Here is a 21344-nt window from a genome sequence, read left to right as displayed (position 1 = left end):
GTTGAACTGTGTGTAGATTATTTGGGTCCTAAATTTTTTCGCTATATTATGGAATTTTTTAATATTGTTGTATCGCCTCTTTTTGAGATTTTTCGTGGATGATTGGACCCACGAGAATATAAAAGCAATTTATGAAATATGATATATGATGATTCTCTAGGCCCAAAGGCTTCAAAATTTTGTTTATAGTAATCATATTAGCTTCCCTCTCTCTGGGATTTTGACTAACAGAAACAATGAGATTAGCTAAATACGCGTAATGTTTGCTACTTTAATTTATGGAAAGCTTCCTCGTTTCTTCTCAGCTCAGTTTTCTTAATATTTGCTCAGTCATCATAATTTTATGTACAAATTTTAAAATAAAAGACCTGATAAATTATTACTATTATTATGGTAATATTTCTTTTAAAATTGATGGGATGTTCATATTGCTCCACTATTATTAATAATGATTGTTTTTAATGACCTGCAAAAATCGAACTCGAGCTTTTTGTATAAACAAGTTGAGCCAAATTCTTGTTTGCAAAGACCAATTGTTCTTCTCTCGTTACTTTAGATTGTTCATCATCAAATGTTCCAATGCTATATATAATCATTCCCACCCCGCCCCCAATTTTTAAGGTCCACTCCACCTTTCTTGATGTCTTTAAAACTCAAAGTAAAAATAAAAAAATGGAAGGCTTTCTTTCTTACTTCATGCCATTGATAATTAGTATTTGATTCTTGACCAATGAAAAAGTATCTAAAAAAAAAAAAGCAAAGGGGATTATCATATACAAGACTACGGCAGCCACTAATCGCAAAAGCAGGAGATTCACATGTCAAAGGTTTGATTCCTGCCTGAGATGAGAGATCATTATATTTATACCTTAATTAATCTAAACATTTGATGATTTTGCGAAAAGAAATAGGATGCTAAAAGCTTTGTTGATTTCTGTCTTTTTCTTTTATGGAATGAATCTCCCCTATAATTTAAGTGAAGAAAATTCAAATTCCTTCTTTACAATTATTTAAGTAAAACAAATGATTTTTTCTCTATTTGTAATAGTATGCGTCTTTTATTTTAGAAGAAATAGTATGCATCTTTAGATCTAGGGAATTGATTAATTCCATTACAAGCCTCAACAATATATGTTTGTAATCTTCATGTTTCATGTCAAAATTATTCTAATTTTCTTTATAAAAAAACGAAAAGGTTAAAAATAGTTACTTCAACTTCAATACACATTTATTCTTTTGTGATACCAATTCAAACAGACAAATAAACTCGTTGTTTCCACTGTTTTTTTTATTTATTTAGGACTTGATTAAAGAGAGATATCATGCCTTTACATTAAATATTAAAATAACAGTATAAGAATTTTACTTTGAAGAAGATAAGACTATCTTGTGAAATTTGGCCCTAACTGTAAGCTATTTCTCACACTCTTAGCTTATTTTGTTCCCATATTCTGTTTTGTTTATTTTCAATTTCACAATATGGATAGATTCATCTGCCATTTCCATTCTCCTGTTCTTATTTTTCTGTGATTTGTGATGTGATCTAGGCTTTTCTCACCATGTTTACTTTGTATATTTAATGAAAAATATTTATTATAAATTTTAACCACAATATAATTTATATATAAAAATATTTATTTATTATAGATTTTAGTTTAAAAATTATTAAATTTTCAAACATTTTCCAAAAAAGAAATTACATAATTACAGTAGCATTTGTAAAACTTCAATTGTTGGGGGATCGCTCGCACAAGTCCATTGTGCAAAATATCAACACTCTTTTCCTAAAAAAAAAAAAGTACAAAAATAAAAACCAACACACTTTAACAAGAATCAATGTAGTGCGACATGACCTGACCGCATAACCGTCGCGTCCCTGCAGTGTTTCTATTGGAAATTTGGAATTAAATCATCCGTTTATCTTGTTATTTCTTTTCTTTTTAATTATAAAATATTACTTCGATAAGAAAAAGTTAACCATTAATTAATAAACTAATAAGGTTAACATTTACATACTTTTTTAGAAGAAGAAAAAACGTCACAATTTTTTTTGGTGAAATGTGGAAGGAGAAAAATCACTATCTTTGATAAAAGAGAAATAAGGTGCAGAATAGAAAAATATGTGAAAAATAAAAAGGTATCAGTGTTTGGTTAAGGAGGACTGAGAGATGAGAGAAATAAAAGGATTTCAAGTATGTTCGCACTATTTTAGTATTTTTCACTTATTTTTTGTTCACTTATTTGTCTTTTTCATTTCGCTTATGCTTTGTTAGGTAAAAAAATAAATTAAAAAAATAGGAGGAGGAGAGGAGATGAAAATTATTTGATTATTTGGTAGAGAAAATTTATAGTTTAAAGCATAATTTACCCATAATAAAATGTATGGTAAAATTTGTTGGAAAGTAGAATGAAAAAAAATTGAATGGGATGAATTGTAAACAAGACAGAAAGATGAAGACGATACTAAAAGGTAAAAAAGATAGATAGGTGGCAGCAGAGAATCTGGTAAAGGAAGAAAGAGTGAAGTGAGGTCGATCAACTCCGACCGCTGTGTAAAGAGCTGCTTCTCGGCCTCGACTGCAAAGTTGATTTTAATCATGGATAAATGTAACAGACAAAATATTACATAAAACTATGTTGTATTTCGATAAAGAATTTTAAGATTCAGAGAATATTAGAAATACCTTATTCACGATTAATATTTATCAAAGAATTGAGTTTACTAATTTTAATAAAATTTATTATTTGCAAGATACAAATTCGAAACATCACTTTAAGAATTTAATCTCAATTGCACATAGACTAACATAATATTGATAGGTTCCATTAAAAAACATAATATTGGTAGATAATGAAATTTAGAAATTTATTCTTAGTTACAATTCAATTTTCATCGGTCATGTGAACAAATAAATAAAAAAGTTAGAAGAAAAGGGAGTGTGCAAAAGATAAAATAAAATAAAAAATCTTACTAATGTTTTCATATTAAAATAAAAAAAATAACAATTTTTCACTTGTATTAAATTACCCACTTAAATTTACCCATCTAAACACACCATTAATTTTTAAATTACATAAATAATGTCTTCTTAAGTTTAGGTTTCAACTTTGAATGTGTAGAGTTGTTATAATTTAATTAGTAACCTCAAATTTAAGTCCTAATTATATTCAATTATGTTAAATATTTAGATGAAGAGTTTTATCATTTCTAATCATCTTATTTGATTTCAGTAGAATTGCTTCCAAAAAAATATTTATGTGATTTCTAAAAAAATATTTTTTTTATTTCTACCAAAAAAAAAACTTTGGTTTGCTAGGATTTTTTTTATTTGTAAAAATTAAACATATCAGAAAATTTACACGTAAGTATATTCAACCAATTTAGCTCAACTCCTTAATTAGGTTTGCTAAGAATATATAGGGTTTTTAATGTTTTATAAGATCTTTATTACAAAACAAGTTTTCAAATGCTACCTTTTTAAAATATGGCTTATATTAAATAATTACATCCAATTGAAATTTAGATATGAAAATTAAATAAACTATACACACGTTTTACAATATTTAACTTATTATTACCCTTTTCATCTCATTATAACTCTCGTCTTGCTTTATTTTACACATGTCAAAGAAAATTAATAAATGAAAAAGAATAAATAATAATTTACAAAATTAATTTTATCATCATTAATTTATTTTTAATTCCATCGAAGAGCAAGGCAAAATAGACGCTGACTTAGAACCAAGGAAAGGATAATAATGTTATCATATATATTATCTTTTTATCAAGACCACCAACCACTAATTCAAGATGGTGAAGACTTAATAACCAATGAAATTTACTTGCAGCAACTGATTTACGTATTTCTTTTTCTTGGAGAGAAATTTACGTAAATTAAGCTAGTAAAATCATCGTCAGTTTGATTTAATGATATAAATGTCAAGGTTTTCAAGTGTGCAAGTGTAGAATTGTAAATTAATACAATTATCATATTGCTGGTCAATAGTCATTTCAAATTACTTAACAGTTGGTACTTGGTACATCAGACCTTAGTTTTTGTTTTTCTGTTTCCCTGTCTCTATTTTCATACTCATAAAAAAATTACTTAACAATTATTTGAAAGTTTTAATGTTAATAAATTGTTGTTAAAAGAGAAAAAACAACGGTTATATATATTCATTTTAAATTGTCTTGATTATACTTTATAAAATGTCAAATAGAAAAGTATGAATTTGGTTTTAAAAAAATAAAGAGGAAGTGGGTCAAATAAAAAAAACTATGAATGGATTGCTCCATTTATCTATTGACACTGAAATATTAAAATTATTTGATTATAAAATTTGATGAATAATTTTATCGTTAAATTAGAAGATTGAAATAATTACTTCATTAAGGTCATGCTTGGGCAAATTTCCTCATATGCATTTATAAGAGGAAAAAAAATGAAGGTAAAATATATTGAATTTCTTCCTAAGTTAAAATCAATTTATATATCTTGATTTTTAGAGAAATTAAATGAGTAACTTCTATAAAAATTAAGTGCATAAGTTAATTTACCTCATAAGAGAAGTTGAATTAATTGTATCTTTTGATATAATGCTTATATAAAGTTTATTCAAACATAATCTAAATCTTTTTAAAAAAATTACCTTAGGTTCCAAAACTTATAGACATGGCCCTTATGTCAATGAAATTAATTAGCATAATGTTAGTTATTAATAGACACAAATCATAAAATATTTGTTATTATTAACATAGATTTATTAGTCATTCAAGAGAGCATATCTTATATGATTATACCGTTATAACTATCTTTTAACTCGTTGTCCTAGCGGTAGAATAACATTTGTTACATATTAGTTATTTAATGCATAGAGGTTGAAATCAAATTATATGAACACTATTAAATGCGGAATTCTTCATAAGAAAATAGACAATTTTTCATCTACAAATTTCTTAGTCCAATACCTTAAAGATATAAACGAGAAATTAAGTCATATTACACTAAAAAGTTAAAATAATAATTATTTTAAAACTTTTTTTTCATATACAAAAATTATTATGGAATTGAGAAAGTAATACTTTTAAAAATTGAGATATCTCCTTGAGAGTTAAATATCAATGTCTTGAAGTAGTTAGATTTATGTAAAAAATTAAAATTTATTTAAAAGACTATCATCTTGAGAAAGTAATGCTTTTAAAAATTGAGATATCTTCTTAAGAGTCAGATATCAATGTCTTAAAGTAGTTAGATTTATGTAAAAAATTAAAATTCATTTAAAAGATTATCATCTTGCAACATGTTATCTGACACACAAAATAAATAGTTCAGTCCATCCCATAATAATAAAAAATATTTTAAAATAATTGTTATTTTAATTTTTATAACATTTTTTTCACTCACATCTCTTATAATATTAATAATATGAGTTATAGAAAATAAAAAATAAATTAATGATAATAAGATTATTTTTATATAGTTATTATTCTATTTGATTCATTTGTTTTGTCTTTATAAAATAATTTAAGATAACAATTATCATATGACTGAATAAGAATAAAACATAATAACTCAGAGAATTTAAATTAGGTGGTTGAAGGTGTGTGACTGTTTTAAGGGATTACAATTTAGATAATCTATTACATGTTTAGTTTCATATTACAAACAGAGTTTAAAATTAATTATGTGTTAAAATAATTTTAAATGCTAAATAAAAAAAAATTACTAAATTTTATTTCTAACTTAATTTTACAATAAAAATATCCAAACATATTATATCACTTTAAAATTAATTTTAACTAAAAAATAATTTAATTTATAATTAATTTATCAACTTCCATTAAAACACCCGTATAAAATGCCCAATAAAAGTGCACGTGCATACACGTTAAAACACCCACACGAGTGAAAAGTCAATAAAAGACAAGAACTAATAGAGGTTCTTATCTTTGGAAATTTGAGCAGGCGAAAAAGTTTGGCATTATTGGCAACACCATACGCTATGTATGAGCTACAACCACGCAGCCATGCATGCATGATTTAAATGGAAAAAAAAATGTTGTGCATTAAATATAGAAAGTCTTTTTTTAAAATCATATACTCCCTCCCTCCTTAACTCTAATACAGACTAATTTACTTAATTAAGAAAATTAATTAATTTAATTATTAATATTAAATTTATCTTTAATTATATTAAGGATTTATTCATCTTTTCCAATTTCATGAAGAAAGAGAAAGAGAAAATTTAAAATATTTTAATAAAAAAATAATTAATGTAAAACAGAGATAAAATAAAATCTTATTATAAGAAAAAAAAATTATCAACTATATCTGATGATAAGGGAAAAAAATCGTTTATTATATAGTTAACTTAACTGAATAAAAAGTCTTACTAATTAATACTTTTATGTATTACAATTTCTACTTATTTGTCTAATTTTATTATACTTGTTTCACTTTTAGTTTTAATTATTTTTATTCTTTAAACTTTTCTTAAATTAAAAAATACATATTCATCTAATGTGCATAATATATACTTTCCAATTACTAATAATTATATGGATTGATTAATTTCATTTTAGTCCAATATATTTAAACATTTAAATTTCTGAAGTCAAATTTCATATCAAATCTGATTATGAATGACAAGCAAAGAATCTGATTCCAGTTTAAATAATAGATCCAACATTATCTCGTTTGGGGCCGAATTCAGAATGACAAAAAGTAAGAATCTAGTCTATCCACATACAAGATAATAAGAAGATTGTATCAATACCAAAAATGAAAGACAGGAAGAGAAAAAGAAAGGTTCTGGGGAAAAGGAGGGCAAATCTTGTTATCTTGTAAAATTTTCATGTGCATAGACTCTTCCAAATTCATGAACTTACATTATACTTATTCTTTTCAATTGGGGAATATGTACTTGCTGCATAATATATCCAATTAATACCTCTTCACCTTTTATTTCTGGGAACATAGATACCTTGTTTTATTTAATTATCTTGTCTTTGTGCATCTTTACTAATATGGTGAGTTGATCCCATCCTGATTTTTTAAAACAAAAAATAATTGTTTTTGTGTTACTTTCATCAATCACCATGATTTTATCTTTAACGTGGTTTCTTACCGTCAATTCAGTATACTTTATTTTTAATTTTTTAATAGAACCACGTTGAAAGCTCTCATTTTTTTTTATCACAGTGTACGAAATATATTCTTAATTTAGAAAAATGACGTAATTAGTACAAAAGATTTAAAAGAATCAACCTAACACAAAGCCAAAGAAACTTAATCCAATTTAGGCAGAGAACGATAAATCATGCATATATATTTAAGACAACATCGATCTACGACGTTAGGTCATTTACATAATTGAAAATCGTGTAGCCACACATTTCCTCACGTTAGCCGATAGATTAATATGACATTAATATATAGATGGGATTTAAATTTAACTAGTTAATATATATAGATGGGATGGCCGGGTTTCCTTCAAAGTTCAAAGAGACGGGACAAATTAATGAAGGATGGAAAATAAGTATTCCCCAAAAAGACATTATCCACGAAACAGCTTCAGGTAATTAACTAGTTAATTGCATTACTTAATTGTATTGACATTTTTAAATTCATATTTAGATTACGAGTGTAAATTATCATTTAAATTTGACTAGTTTCGTCCGACTTTTTTCTTTAAGTTTAAAGTTAATTTTGTTTTTTACAATAAAGTAAAAGTTGTTTGATAGTTTTAGATTACTAAGTTTCAAAGAGAAAAAAGTGAAAAAATTGTTAAATCAAACATCACCTCAAATAGTTAAGATAAACAAACATTTCCTAATAGTTCAAGACATTTCCTTACAAACTTCCGCTTAGAAGCATTAGCATCAAACCAAATAAAAAAGAAGAGAGTCCACTATTACTAAAATCATCCCGCACACATGCTACGATCAATGATGTTTGTAATTTGTGACAGAGAACAAGATACTCGATGGCATATGCATATTGTGCTTATAGCTGAAAATGTAATGCTTAGCCATGTAAGTTAAACCCTTGATCAAGCCTTTCAGTTTCAGGATTTAGAAAGGGAACGATTCCACCCTCTTTTATTTCCGTTGCCTCAGCCACTCGACACGCCAATGAAATGATCCATACGCATGTTATGTTAGGTGTATATGCACATGGGGGTGTCCATTCACCATAGACATAGTTCCCACAGAAGACATCTGTGACTGCAATGTTAATTAATTAAAAGCGTGGTTTTGTGTTGGATACTGTTAATTGCTTAATTAGTTTAATTTTGATTAAATTTTTATGTCTTTAAAATCCAATTAGTTAGAGGCTTGTCATTGATCAAGCTAAATGCCGGGTAATTCAACCACTAAACAAGATTGATAACCACCAAGTCTTTTCGCAACACCACTCTTACTAATCTTAAAGCTACACATGTCTATATAGAAGAAAATCACTCAGCTAATTTTAATGGGATGTCTGAATATAGGTTTTGTTGATTTGGTTTTGGGTTTTGGTTTAGTCTCCTATTTTTTTTTTATATTTAAATTTTAGTCGAGTCTTGACATAGGATCTTAGGACAAAGAGTGTCAATATAATTGAAATATTTCTTTCTTTTTTATGTCTTTTTCTTCCTTTAATAAAGAATATGTATACAAGTATACAACGGGATTATATAATACATTAATCTATATTTTTTTTTTCGTTATCTCTTTTCATTACATTATTTATTTAATTCCAAAAGTTTTCTTCCAGTTCTTTTCTCATATAAAACTGTTGTGTGTTTTTTTTATTAATACAATTTCTCATGAAAAAGTTATATGCATTTTTTTTGGTGGCCAAAAAAAGTTATATGCATGAGATGTTAGTATTTCAGTAGACAACGACATGACATGCATATATCTCTTCGATGGATCCACTCACTCAACCACCGTTAAACACGAGTATTTTATAAAAATGATATTTGGATATCCTGTTTTTGGGTGCATCAGTAGAAAGAAGAAAGAGAAAGTTTTGACCTAATAAGTAATATAAATTATAATAATGTGATAATAATAAAAATGAAATTATAAAAAGGAATAGAAATACTTTTAAAAGTATTTATTTTGGTGTCTAAAATATTTTTGATCAAACATCACAGATCAAATTTTTAAATAAATAATGATTGACATAAATAATAATAATTTATGTTTGATAATTAAATGATCTATGATTCAAATATTTATTGATTTTTGAATATAAAATAAATCGTGATAAAAGAGAAATATCAACGTGCTCACGGTCTGTTGATGAAAATTTATCATTACTCTCAGTAAAAATAACTTTATATATTAATACTATAATTAAAAAAGATTAAACTCTTAAATACAGAAATCCATTTGAGACTTACTTCTCATCCCTCACTTAAGGGGATTCATATTTTTCAAGTATAGTATATCAGTATATGAATTGTTAGTTGAGTCTTTTATTGTCTATAGTCTATACAGTGCAGCGCTGAAATTAGCATCAGCAAAGAAAAAGGGTGAGAGAGCCCTCTAGTGGGGGTGGGGTTATTAGCTTTTATGGTTTTTTGTACTCTTTCTCAGATGATTAGGGTGACAACACACAATGATCGTGATTCTTTCTGGTTGCCCTGGACTAGACATGCACTAGCTTGAAATATTAGTCACAAATTCATATTTTGCTTGAAATAAATGAATTTTAATTGGGATTTGTTTGGTATGCTTTTAGAAAAAAAAAATATTGAACCTAATTAACAATCGAGATGATAAAACCTATTTGTCTATTTAAAAACAGAAAAACAACTTTGTTAAACCTCAACTAATGGGAAAGGGATGCCATGTGAGTAGAAAATTTAAAAGTCTTGGTGGTTGAAGCCTAAAGGGTGGTCGGAAAGAATTGAGATACTTTTCACATGCATTTTTGGCTTTTTATTTTAATCAAAATGGATAATTTTTGTTACATAAAAAATAAATAAAAAGTGTCATCATGAATGATACCTTGTGTTTTTTTTTGTTTATTATGTACATGTAACATGAGACACCATTCTAATATATTTCATGCTATTGAACGACATTAAACATTTTTATTTAATGACTAATTTATGTTCATTTTTATTCAATTTAACTTCGGTCAAATCAAGGCAATATAACTTTAAAATATACTTCTTCAATCTTTATTTCATAATAATATTTTAAATAAAATAATATTACGACTAAATGAATCTTCTTTATTATAATACAAATAATTTTGAAACCTAAAAAAATGTGTCATTGGAATACTTAAAAGAATTGTGTACAAATAGATTTTTAAAAAATATTATATAAAAAATTTGAGGTTTAGACGATTTTTTTTTCTCAAAAATATATCTTTTTTATTTTTTTTAAAGTCAAAACTTCTGTTTAATCTCAGATGGTAATAACATATACAAAGTAGTACCACAGTAAAAAAGAATATAACTATTTTAATCTATGATTCATAGTATATTATAACAATACTAAAATTCATATTCTTATTATTTTATTTTTCAATACCAAAAGAAATAAAAATATATACTACTATTATTTCATTTTTGTTACTAACAAGATATACCCATTTTTTCATAATTAATTATACATTTATTTTTATTATGAGTAGCCTCATTAATATTAACACAAAGTTGAGGTAAAAATAAATTGCTATAAGGTTGGGAGTTTATTTTTGTAGGTATCAACATTAAATTGATTGAAAATGTAACATGAATTTAATCATTTAACATGAATATTTAGCGTTTGCTTGATCAACCCATAATACAAAGTCACACTTACATCTCTTATTTATTACGTGACAAAAACCATTAATTTTAATAAATATTTTCTTAATCAACTTATAATAGTAATTAATTTTCATTTTAAACCCATTTTGATAAAAAAAAGATCGCCTGCTTTCCGAGTCTCAAATAGGAAAAATAAAACACATAAAAGAAGGGTGAGTTGGAGTTAGAAGATGATACTAAGGTCACCATCAAGGTGATTGAACAATATCTTGAAAGGGCAACACCAATGCAAGTGCCTTGGTATAGGAAAGAGTAATTAACCACTTTTTTTTTTTTTTCTGCCGTGGGTCCAGTATTTCAGTAGGCACTTTAATGGCACCATTAGAAAGGTGGGGTTCAATCAATCAATTTCCCAACAACTGGAAGATAAAGACTAGATTTGCATGCGCTAAATCTCTCACAATTAATTCATTTGGATGAGTATTCGTGTGTGTGAGAGCCAAAAGGTTTTTGCAATGTGACACCCTGCCTGTCCATTACATTGACAACCCCAGTCCAGTCCAATGCTTTGTATTGTATCTTTAAAACGCTTGTGTACAAGAATTAAAAAAGAAATACACACAAGAAACATTTATTAAGAAAGTTACAAAAGGAAAATAATATGAGCAGATCTAGATAATGTGCACGGAAACTGCATTCTCTTGAAATTCTTTTCATTTTTCCTCCTTTCTTTTTCAGGCTATAAATCAACTTTGCATTATTTACTTGTGGTTTAAGCAAAATCTAATCATATATTTATATATGTAGTTTCAAAGGTTTATTTCCATTATCAATGAGATTGAGTCTAATAAAATGAGTTAATCCTTATAATATAACGAATAAAGGTTGAAATCCATGCTAAAGAAATACCTATATTTTGTGTTCAATTATGTTTCAAATAAGATTATTTTAAAAAAAAGATACATTCAAGAAAAAAACAGGTTACACACTGTTCATTTGTATTCATTTTCATCACCCACCTTGGTTGAAACGAATGGAAGAATTAGTTGACCCTCTTATGACTCAAAATTCCTCTTTTATTCTCTCTCAGTACTTTCAGACCATTAGTTATTTGGGTCTATTTATATTAAAAAAGCGTTCTAAATCTTAAATCAAACTTTCCTTTGTTTTCAAGACTCCTTAATTTTAAAGTTTACTAAGTCCTGACATATTTATCAAAACCATATATGCTTAATTCAAATTTGTTAAATATCCAAGGGTGTATTTATTAACAACATATAAAATGGTCTTACCCGTGGTCTCCAGGACAAAAAAAAAAAAAATGTTCCTTGTATTTTTTTAGAGTGATTGCTACCTTCATAAATTTTAACCATTTGACATTTATGTCGTAAAGGGACCGACAACAATAATAAGGAAAAGTTACTAACCTCTTTTGCAATAATAATGAATAGTTATATATCCTGCCATCTCGTGTGTGCAGCTAGAACATAACAAATGAAGCCTGTTTGTTTCGTCTGGCACTCAAGAAGGGTTAAGGATTACTTGGTTTCGAGCAATGCAAAACTGGTATGATGTTAACTGCTCCTAGTGCTGCAGTGACGTAACTATGAGTCAGTATCATCAGAGGTTCATGTGAAAGCATTTGGACGATTCAGTTATTAATAATGAATTTATTTTTTAAATTAAAAAAAAATCAGTTTTCATGCATTGTAAACAAATAAGGATGGAATTAGCTCCATAACACAGCCTCACAATGCCAATTTTGACAATCAATTTATTTATTTTAAAGAAAGCAACAAATATAACATAACTCAAATTGGAGAGTTTTACCGTACATAATAATTTTATAATTTTATCTGGCTTAAATAGGATTACATGTACTAAAAGATTGCACAGTGAAATTGGAATACAAATTCAGTTACGGAGCCCTTAGAAGCCAGCAAGAAGCCAGGTTCACGGCACGAACAACTGTTGGAGGGAACCTTCCCTTCTAAGTGTTCTTAGGAATTAAGAAATATGTATATTATACATATAAATTCTTAGAATGCCGTAATATGTCCTCTGTTTTTGTCCCCTGCACTTGACACACCCCCACGCTTCTTTTCTTTAAAATTCTCAAAACCACATACTCAATTCATCTAAAATAATAAAAGAATGCACAAAATTACATAAAGAAGAGAAGTTAGGCTCGCCGCTCGCAAATTGTTATTTGTTAACACCGACACCAGGCTACACAAGAATCATAGTGCAACTGTTTTTGCTCCACTTCTCAGTAAACCAATGTCATGCTATTATTGACCTTCACGTGGATTTGTGATCATTGGCGTGTGCTTATTTTTTTTAAAAAATTATTGTTTGCCTTCCCTGACGTGTTGTTGCGGGATATCATTACTTGGATCAACATTTCTTACTTTAATTAGCATGCCTTGATTGCTTTCCATTACTTTGAACATATATCTTTTTAATATGTAATATAAAGCATGTCATCATATCTAATATAAATGCTGTAGTAAGTAGTGCATGTCAGGTATTTAACACTAGTTTACACCAGTAATGAGAGTTTTAAAGTAGGATTGAAATGTGGGTAATGAATGATCAGACTCTGATTTCAAATAAATATGCAGAAAAACCAATAATTAATCACCAAGATTATTGAAATAACAATATAATGCATGCAATTGTAATAATTTGTCATATTCAAAGCTGCATTATTATGATTACATTGTTATAGCTGCCAAAACTACAATAATGTCAATACAGTTACTGCCACAAATTAACCTCCGGAATTAAATCCCAGCCACAAGTAATAGTTATATACATATCCCTCTTCTGCAGATCTTCCCTCTTTAAAGGAGCATTGGTCCCCACTACACTTGTATATTATCTATTAAAGGAGCTGAAATATACAAGTTACTATTATCCAAAGGTTCAGAAGCTAACTTCAAGTAAAAAATAACATCGATAATTTACTAATTTTTGGCGGCTTCCCTTAAATTATTGATTATGTATGTGCTATCTGCTAAGATATATATCATTTCGAATATAACATGATATGAGGTATCGCATTCACGTGAAGATATTTCAGAAAGCTTGGACATACAATTCAATAGGGAGTATGTATCATCAAATTATTACTTAGTATATATATCTTGTCTTTTGAAATTTGAGCAAAGAAATCTATGGCTATCCATACATATCCGAAACATAAATCAATGAATAATTGATTTGATTTCGGTTTTACCATATAAAAGTAACCAAAGTTTTAATTATATTATTTTGGTCGGTTCTATAATATAGGGTTTTTCACTGATACTGCGATGAAGGATTAAATGATAAAGAGAGAGAAAGATACAGTTTTTTAAATTTTTATTGGAATTCCGGAAACAGTAAGATGAGAGAGATTGAGAGTCAATATTCCTAGGTGTTTACGTAATTAATTTTTCACTGTTGAATATATGACGTTGACTAATTTGGTCTTTCTGGTAGCATGTGGATTTTGGTGGTGTGTGTGGACATCAAACTTGGATAATAACATGATCATGTGTCCTCCCCCTCATGGTTGTTTTTAAGACCACACTCCCTATCCATTATGACTTCACGTTCAATTGTTGTATAAAGGTTTTACTATTGAAAAACCGGTGACCAAGAAACTAATGATAACGAAATATGTTTATTGATTGAGATAATATGAGATTAGTCCTCTGAGTATTAGCATTCCTATTGACAATGATAACACCTCTATGTCCGTTACAACTTAAACCGGTCATTTATAGCACTTTTTTTTTTGGGTATAAGGTCGTTGTTTTGCTTTGATATCTCTTTCGGGTCAATTCTTCCCTGCCATTATGATGTCCATGAAGACATTTAATACTGTTAATTAGCATTCGTGTCTCCTCGTTAACGATGCTTATTTATATCTATTCTTCTACTTGCGATGCAAAGCAGCCTAAATCATTAGTAATTATGAGAAACATCATGAATGAACATTAGTTATCGTGGAATCTTTATTCAGGGACAAACCACTGAAACCAGCAAAACAAAACATAAGGGTATGTTATGTCCAGAAGAATAGAGGATTATTACATCATAATCTGTTTAATTTATATATTATAATAAATGATGCTAAAAAAAAAATTGTACAGTACGTCAGTACTACTAACATTTAATATTAGATTCTTAATTTATCATTTATAAGAACTGTGTAGCACAGTAAAGGTAAACCTATTGTTTTAACATCATCAAGATTCAAGACTAACAAAAGTTTGATAATTTGATTCTTTGAAGCCTTCTTTTTCAAATAGGTTAAAAAAAGATGGTTGGTCTTGCTAATGCTACTTTAGGTGATATCTCAGTGTCTCTACCTCCAAGAAAAGAACTAAACATGAGTTAGATATGAGAAGGCTAAGTCTCCATCCAAAAGGAAAAAAAAAAAAGAGGTACAGAAATGGACGGAAGGGATATTCAGCTAGAACGTGAAGTGGGCCCTTGATGGGCCTAAGATTCGGTCCGGAACTGGGCCCAATCGAGAGAACACAAATGTGACATGATAAATCCACCTGACGTGAAGATATGGCATGGACACTTTATTACTGTGTTTACGGTAATTCCGTTCAACGTTGAACATTGACTCACCCATTAAATATTATTAGTGATTTAATTAGTTTTGCTTATACGCTATAGAGAAGACGCAAAAAGAAAGGCATATTTTTTATTATTTTAATCTAAATTAATATAAAGTTTAGAGATCCTGTACAGCAACTATGTCGTGATTTTGCCATAGATGTAGATGTAGATTTTTTCGATGCAGATCTTCATTTTCTTTTTCTTGATGTTATTTTTTTACACGATTTTGTCAATGAATTTCATTTCAATCACATCTGTCATATCATTATTTTCAAATTTCAATCATCGAATCATGTATCGGTGTATTCAAAATAAAAAAAATATTCTGTCAATGATTTAATCACAACTTAATATATATAATAAATTTATTATCTTTTAAAATGTCTTAAATTAATTCAAATAATAAACTATGATTAAATAACATAAATATTAAACTCTACAAATAATATAAATAGTTAGAAAGTACTATTGATTATGGTAATAAGCAAGAACGGACCTATGTGCATCGTTACGCTGCCTCAATTGCAAAATAATTCTATGTTTATATTTAAATTTACAATAAAATGCATATTGGACATACTCAATATTATTACTATTTGCACAACAGTTTTTCTGTTAAAAATAGTTTCGATAATAATGTGGTTTGGATTTTGGACCTGAATATAGACTACCAATTAATATAAACCGCATACAGGTTTATATATACGTACACCTATATTTTATTTAGTTCTACCATAAGATATATGATTACAGAATAAGATTTTTCTCTTTTCAATTATTCTATAATTTTTAATATTTCTAACTTCAATAGTTTTTATATTCATCAAATAACGCATAAGAAAAAAATCTTGTAATTGCTATATTATACTCAAAAGGCCATTTTGTAAGTCATATAATCATTATCAACAAAAATTGAATTTAAAAAGAAATATGAAAAATAAGGAAAAGAAAATGTCGACAAAAAATAAATGATTTTGATAAAGGTATTGTAAGAATTGGATGTAATTTGATCTAAAGCATTTTTGTTTATTGTTTACATCAAATATAAGGAATGAATTACATATTTCTTTTTTATTATGTTTATTTCTTTAATTACAAAATAATGAAATATTACTAAACAAATTTATATTTCTTTTAAATAACGACCCCCCCCCCTCTGTCTTAATTACAATTATTATTTTTAATTAAAATAACGAGGATAACATTTATAAATTAAACCAAATAGTTAGCTGGGTACGTAATTTAATAATTCCCCAATTATGATATGAGACCAACTTCAAGTTTGTTTTCAAACTACAAAAAGGCAATTGGCTCATAGTGAAGAAATTAAACGTGTGGCTAAAAATGATCAGATATATGAATGCTTAATCATTGCCAACAAAACCATGTGCTATGGAGACAAAGAATCAGGTTGATCTAAAGATGTGGCAGTGTCTGCTCTCAATCTTGAATTGCAAGAATAAGGTAGATTTAACTTTTTCAGGACAGCTTTAATAAATTATTTGAATTCACAAATCTATATCCTTCTTGCTCCTTTCTCCATCGCTTGGTTGAATAAATAACTGGTCGATCTGCACCATATTGCTTTCGTGTACGGCTGTCCAAGCAATGAATCAATGAGAAATTAATAGGGCAATGACACATAATATGTTCTTTCAAGTTTTGGGGGCTGAAGCAAACAAGGTCAGGTTAATTGCCATAAAGTCATTTTCTGAAATTCGTTGTGTTGTGCCAACCCTTTCCACACACACCAACCCACATGTCATAGGAATATACAGAACAGTATACACCACGATAAGGAATGGCTACGGACGATCTCTCGGGTCTCTTCTTATAGATTTGGAACAATATCCCTAGTCATATTTCTTTCTTTACAGAGTGCTTTCTACTTGTCATGACCAAAATGAAAATCCCAAAGAGATTAGTAGTAATAATGAATTTGGAAAGTTGGAGATCTTAGGTGAAATAGTGATATGATATACGGTATATAAGTGAGAACATCTTAAACTTGAAATTTTTAGGATTGAGTTAAAGTTTAAATTCAAATTTTAATTAAGATTATATCAAACTTAATTTTAAGAGTCATAGTTGGACTTGTTAATAATGATGTAAATTTAATGTCATTTAGATTAAAACTAATGAAAAGATAAATGTGTTACTAAAAAAATTAACTAATTGATTATTTTAGATCTTTTAAAATATAACGGACCAATTGTAAATCAAAAAATAAGTTAAAAAATCAAACATATATTTTATTCTTTTAGAAAATATCATTCGTTTTACTTCTTTTATATTAAAATTTTCATTGTCGCTTTTACATTAAGAAAGATTAAAATAAACAAACTTTTACAAAATCAAGAACTATATTTTTTTGGGTAAAATTAAGCGGTAAAACAACCAATGTTTTCAATCTTGGGACTAGAATGACATGTAATTGATGATTGTAAAAAATACTTAACTGAAACATATGAATTTAGGTAATTATTTCATCTTTTTTCTTATTAAGACTTTATTTATGTCATTCTGTTGTAAATCATTAAGTTGTAGTTTGTTCTCTTTAACTTGTTATTTTGTTAGATTTCACATAATTATTGATGGACCATTTGGTAGGATTTCAAATTGGATTGAATAACAATTTTTTGGAGCAAGGTTCACTAAAAGCTTGAAGTGAAAATTTTAGTTCAAATGTGCTTAAGTTAGGATTAGAGGGTTTAGATTGAAGTTTCTTTTTGGAGAATATGAAAAAGAAAGTTGTAAAGGAAATTTAGCTTCAACAAAACATGTTTTGACTTAAGCTGAATTTAGACAAAGGTACAGAACTCCATAGTTACGGTATATGTTTAAGCCTCAAATTTTGGCTTGAGCAAACATTCACTTAAGTGCAGATTTTTTTGGGGGTTGTATAAATAGATTGCCTTGTTCATTTTAGGGCACGCTTCCTCATTTTGTAAAAAAAAGCTTTTTTTATTAAAGTTCTTATTCTCCAACTCTTTTCTTCTAATGTTCCTCCAGTTTTCTTGCTTTTGAATGTTATTCATGGAGATGACTAACTAAATTCTCTTTTGTTGGGGTTAGAATATATTCGAACCTCTTGTTCTCATGTATTTCTTTTGGAATAGTATTATATATCCATCTTGTTCTTTAATGTTAGCTTTTTACTTCAATGCTTCATGCTTGTTATGATTTGATCACTTATAACTTGATTATTAGATGAGATTGCTATTGGAGATTACTTTCTTTATCTTAAACTGTGATAAAATGCCCACTAAACCTCGAAGCTAGGAATACGATGAGAAATAATGATTATCTTTGAGTCATTGAGTTTAAAACAATGTATTTTGTTAAATGTGCAAGGAATTGATATTTAATTAAAGAACTTAAGTCTTTTCACTTAAGGAATTATGAATTAGAATATCATTTTTGAAATGTGACCGATATTAACATTAGATTATAAGTTGAATATCATGTTTTAGTGTAAAGAGAGTTTGATTAAGAGAAATCTAACTCTAACAACCTTTATCATCTGAAGTTTATATCGTTTTATTACATGTTTATAAAAAATTTCAAAAATATCATAACTTGTAATTTTGTTTTGTTTTTTCTTTATTGTTAAATGCTATATTCAAATTAACATTATTTGTTAGTTTAGACAGTAAAAAGTTATAATATTAGTTAAGTATTTATATTATACAATTTTATGTATCGAATATTACTTGAGGATTTGATGTATTTAGCAACAACTCAAATACTCACCTTTATGGCAACTTAGACTACGGAAATGAAAAGAGCCACAACGGAAAAGGCATCGATGTCATTTTGACGAATGCATGGCATAATCCGTGGGGACAATAATCTGGTCTCACGAGAACCGTCTATAATCATCATTTGCCATCATCAATGACAATATTCAGCATCCACTATATCAAACTTCCATCATTATATCCATATTCGATCATGGTTTGCATCACTCCACACACTTGTATGTAACTTGTATCTTTTCTCGCCGCTCATGCTCTTTGCTTCTCGATCGTATCTTTTTCTCTTCTTAGTTTGCTTTCGAAATCACTTTCCAACTTCCAACTAATTAAGGACGACATGCGAAGCTCTTTGCTAGATATATATCAGCTTTGCTGGTCATCCATAACCATGGCCAGATATTAATCAAGAACGTTATAGCTAGAATCATTTGGGTAATATAAAATGTAGAAGGTTCAGACATTCTCACTTTGATTGAATGTATACATAATATATACTATCATCGAGAATAAGGATCACCGTACATTTGGAGAGTAATTCATATTAGTCTGGCAGTTTACATGGTCTAACTCTTGCCCTTTCTTTGTCATTAATTTAGCAAAGCTAATTTAATGAAGGACGTGAAAAATGCATATCAATGTTTATGATAATTGTATAAATACTTGATGAGCTTGATCGGGAGAGTATACTAGATTAGCTTTATTTTAGTTTTATATTATGATCAGTAATCTTATCCCACGTTCCTTTCTCTTCTTTTCTCATTTAATTCTTTCTTAGTTGCGAATTAACTTTTATAGAAAAAAAAAAGTTGTATAAATACAATTTCTAGTCTTTACTTTAAAGGTGACCCGAACTCGACAAACACTTGCAACTGATGAACAACACGAAACATTCTAGGGCGCAAAGATGGGACATGCTGCTGAGTGGAATAGACATCACTAAATCCATTTCGAGTAGAAACTAGAAAGAGGCAAAAATTGTGTGAACACCACTCTTTGTTGTAATTAAGCTCATTCCTACACACAGTCTGGAACTAGCTAGATATCCGGCAGTACATTATTGGCACCTATAACTGCTGCAGCATGTGGTCGTATCTTGTGTAGAAACTTGTGGGAACAGGGAAAACAAGTTCTCTTATAATCAATAAATCCGTAATTTTTTAAATCTTAGCTAGGTAGGAGCAGGACCCCATGAAGGGCACAATACAAAGGTTGGATGTTACGAAAGTATATATATATATGACGTAGAATCGTTAACCATATTTGATAACATGTTCTAGAAAAATCATACACCAATTAATGTAAGCATATGCAAGTACTACAAATATAATTTCTAGTAACATTTTTTTATCTAACACTTAATAAAAATATTACTAAAAATTTTGACAATATTTAAAAAATATTATAAAATTATGAATAAAATTATTAATACGTTTTTATAATATTTATTAAATATTGTATATAGTACGTGTTGTTAAAATCTTTTTATAATATTTTTAAACTTTAGTAACATATACTATATATAACATTTGATAAAATATTATAAAAGCATATTAGTAATATTTGATAAAATATTATAAAAGCATATTAGTAATATTTTTTTATAATTTGATAATATTTTTTTAATATGACTAAAGACTTTTAGCAACTTTTTTATTAAATATTAGAAAAAAATGTTGTTAAAAGTCAAGCTCTCTATCACATTATACTACAATGTCTTACCGCTAGTATCTTAATTATTTTAAGGAAACCTTTTTTACCACTCCAGTGCATCTTAAATGTTTTTGACAAAATTAATTAATTCCGTGAATTGAATCGGCATATTGAGTGGTTATCATATCATTGATAGTTTTATTAAAGTAAAATTGTCAAATTTGCGATTTTCTTATTTGTGAGATAGGTCATCATCTTTATGATATTGTTCACTGGCATTGGAGCCGTCCATGTGACGGAGACAGCAAGAGAAGCTACCAGGAGGAGGAAAAAGTGAAACGCTATGCCCTTTAGTTCCATCAGAATAACTTCATGATTCATGAATGATAATTGAAACTGTAATAAAGAGAGGAAATGTGAAGTAGCAGATTTGCAGTATCAGAAAAGTGGTAACATATATAAAAGAAATCTAAGTCTTCTCCTAGTTGTCTCATAAATGTTAGCTTATAACTATGTTACTCTTTAAAATTTATCACTAAGAACATCCAAAAC

Source organism: Glycine soja, chromosome 17 (assembly GCF_004193775.1).
Source record: "Glycine soja cultivar W05 chromosome 17, ASM419377v2, whole genome shotgun sequence".
Classification (NCBI taxonomy): domain Eukaryota; kingdom Viridiplantae; phylum Streptophyta; class Magnoliopsida; order Fabales; family Fabaceae; genus Glycine; species Glycine soja.
Note: the sequence above shows the minus strand (reverse complement) of the source record.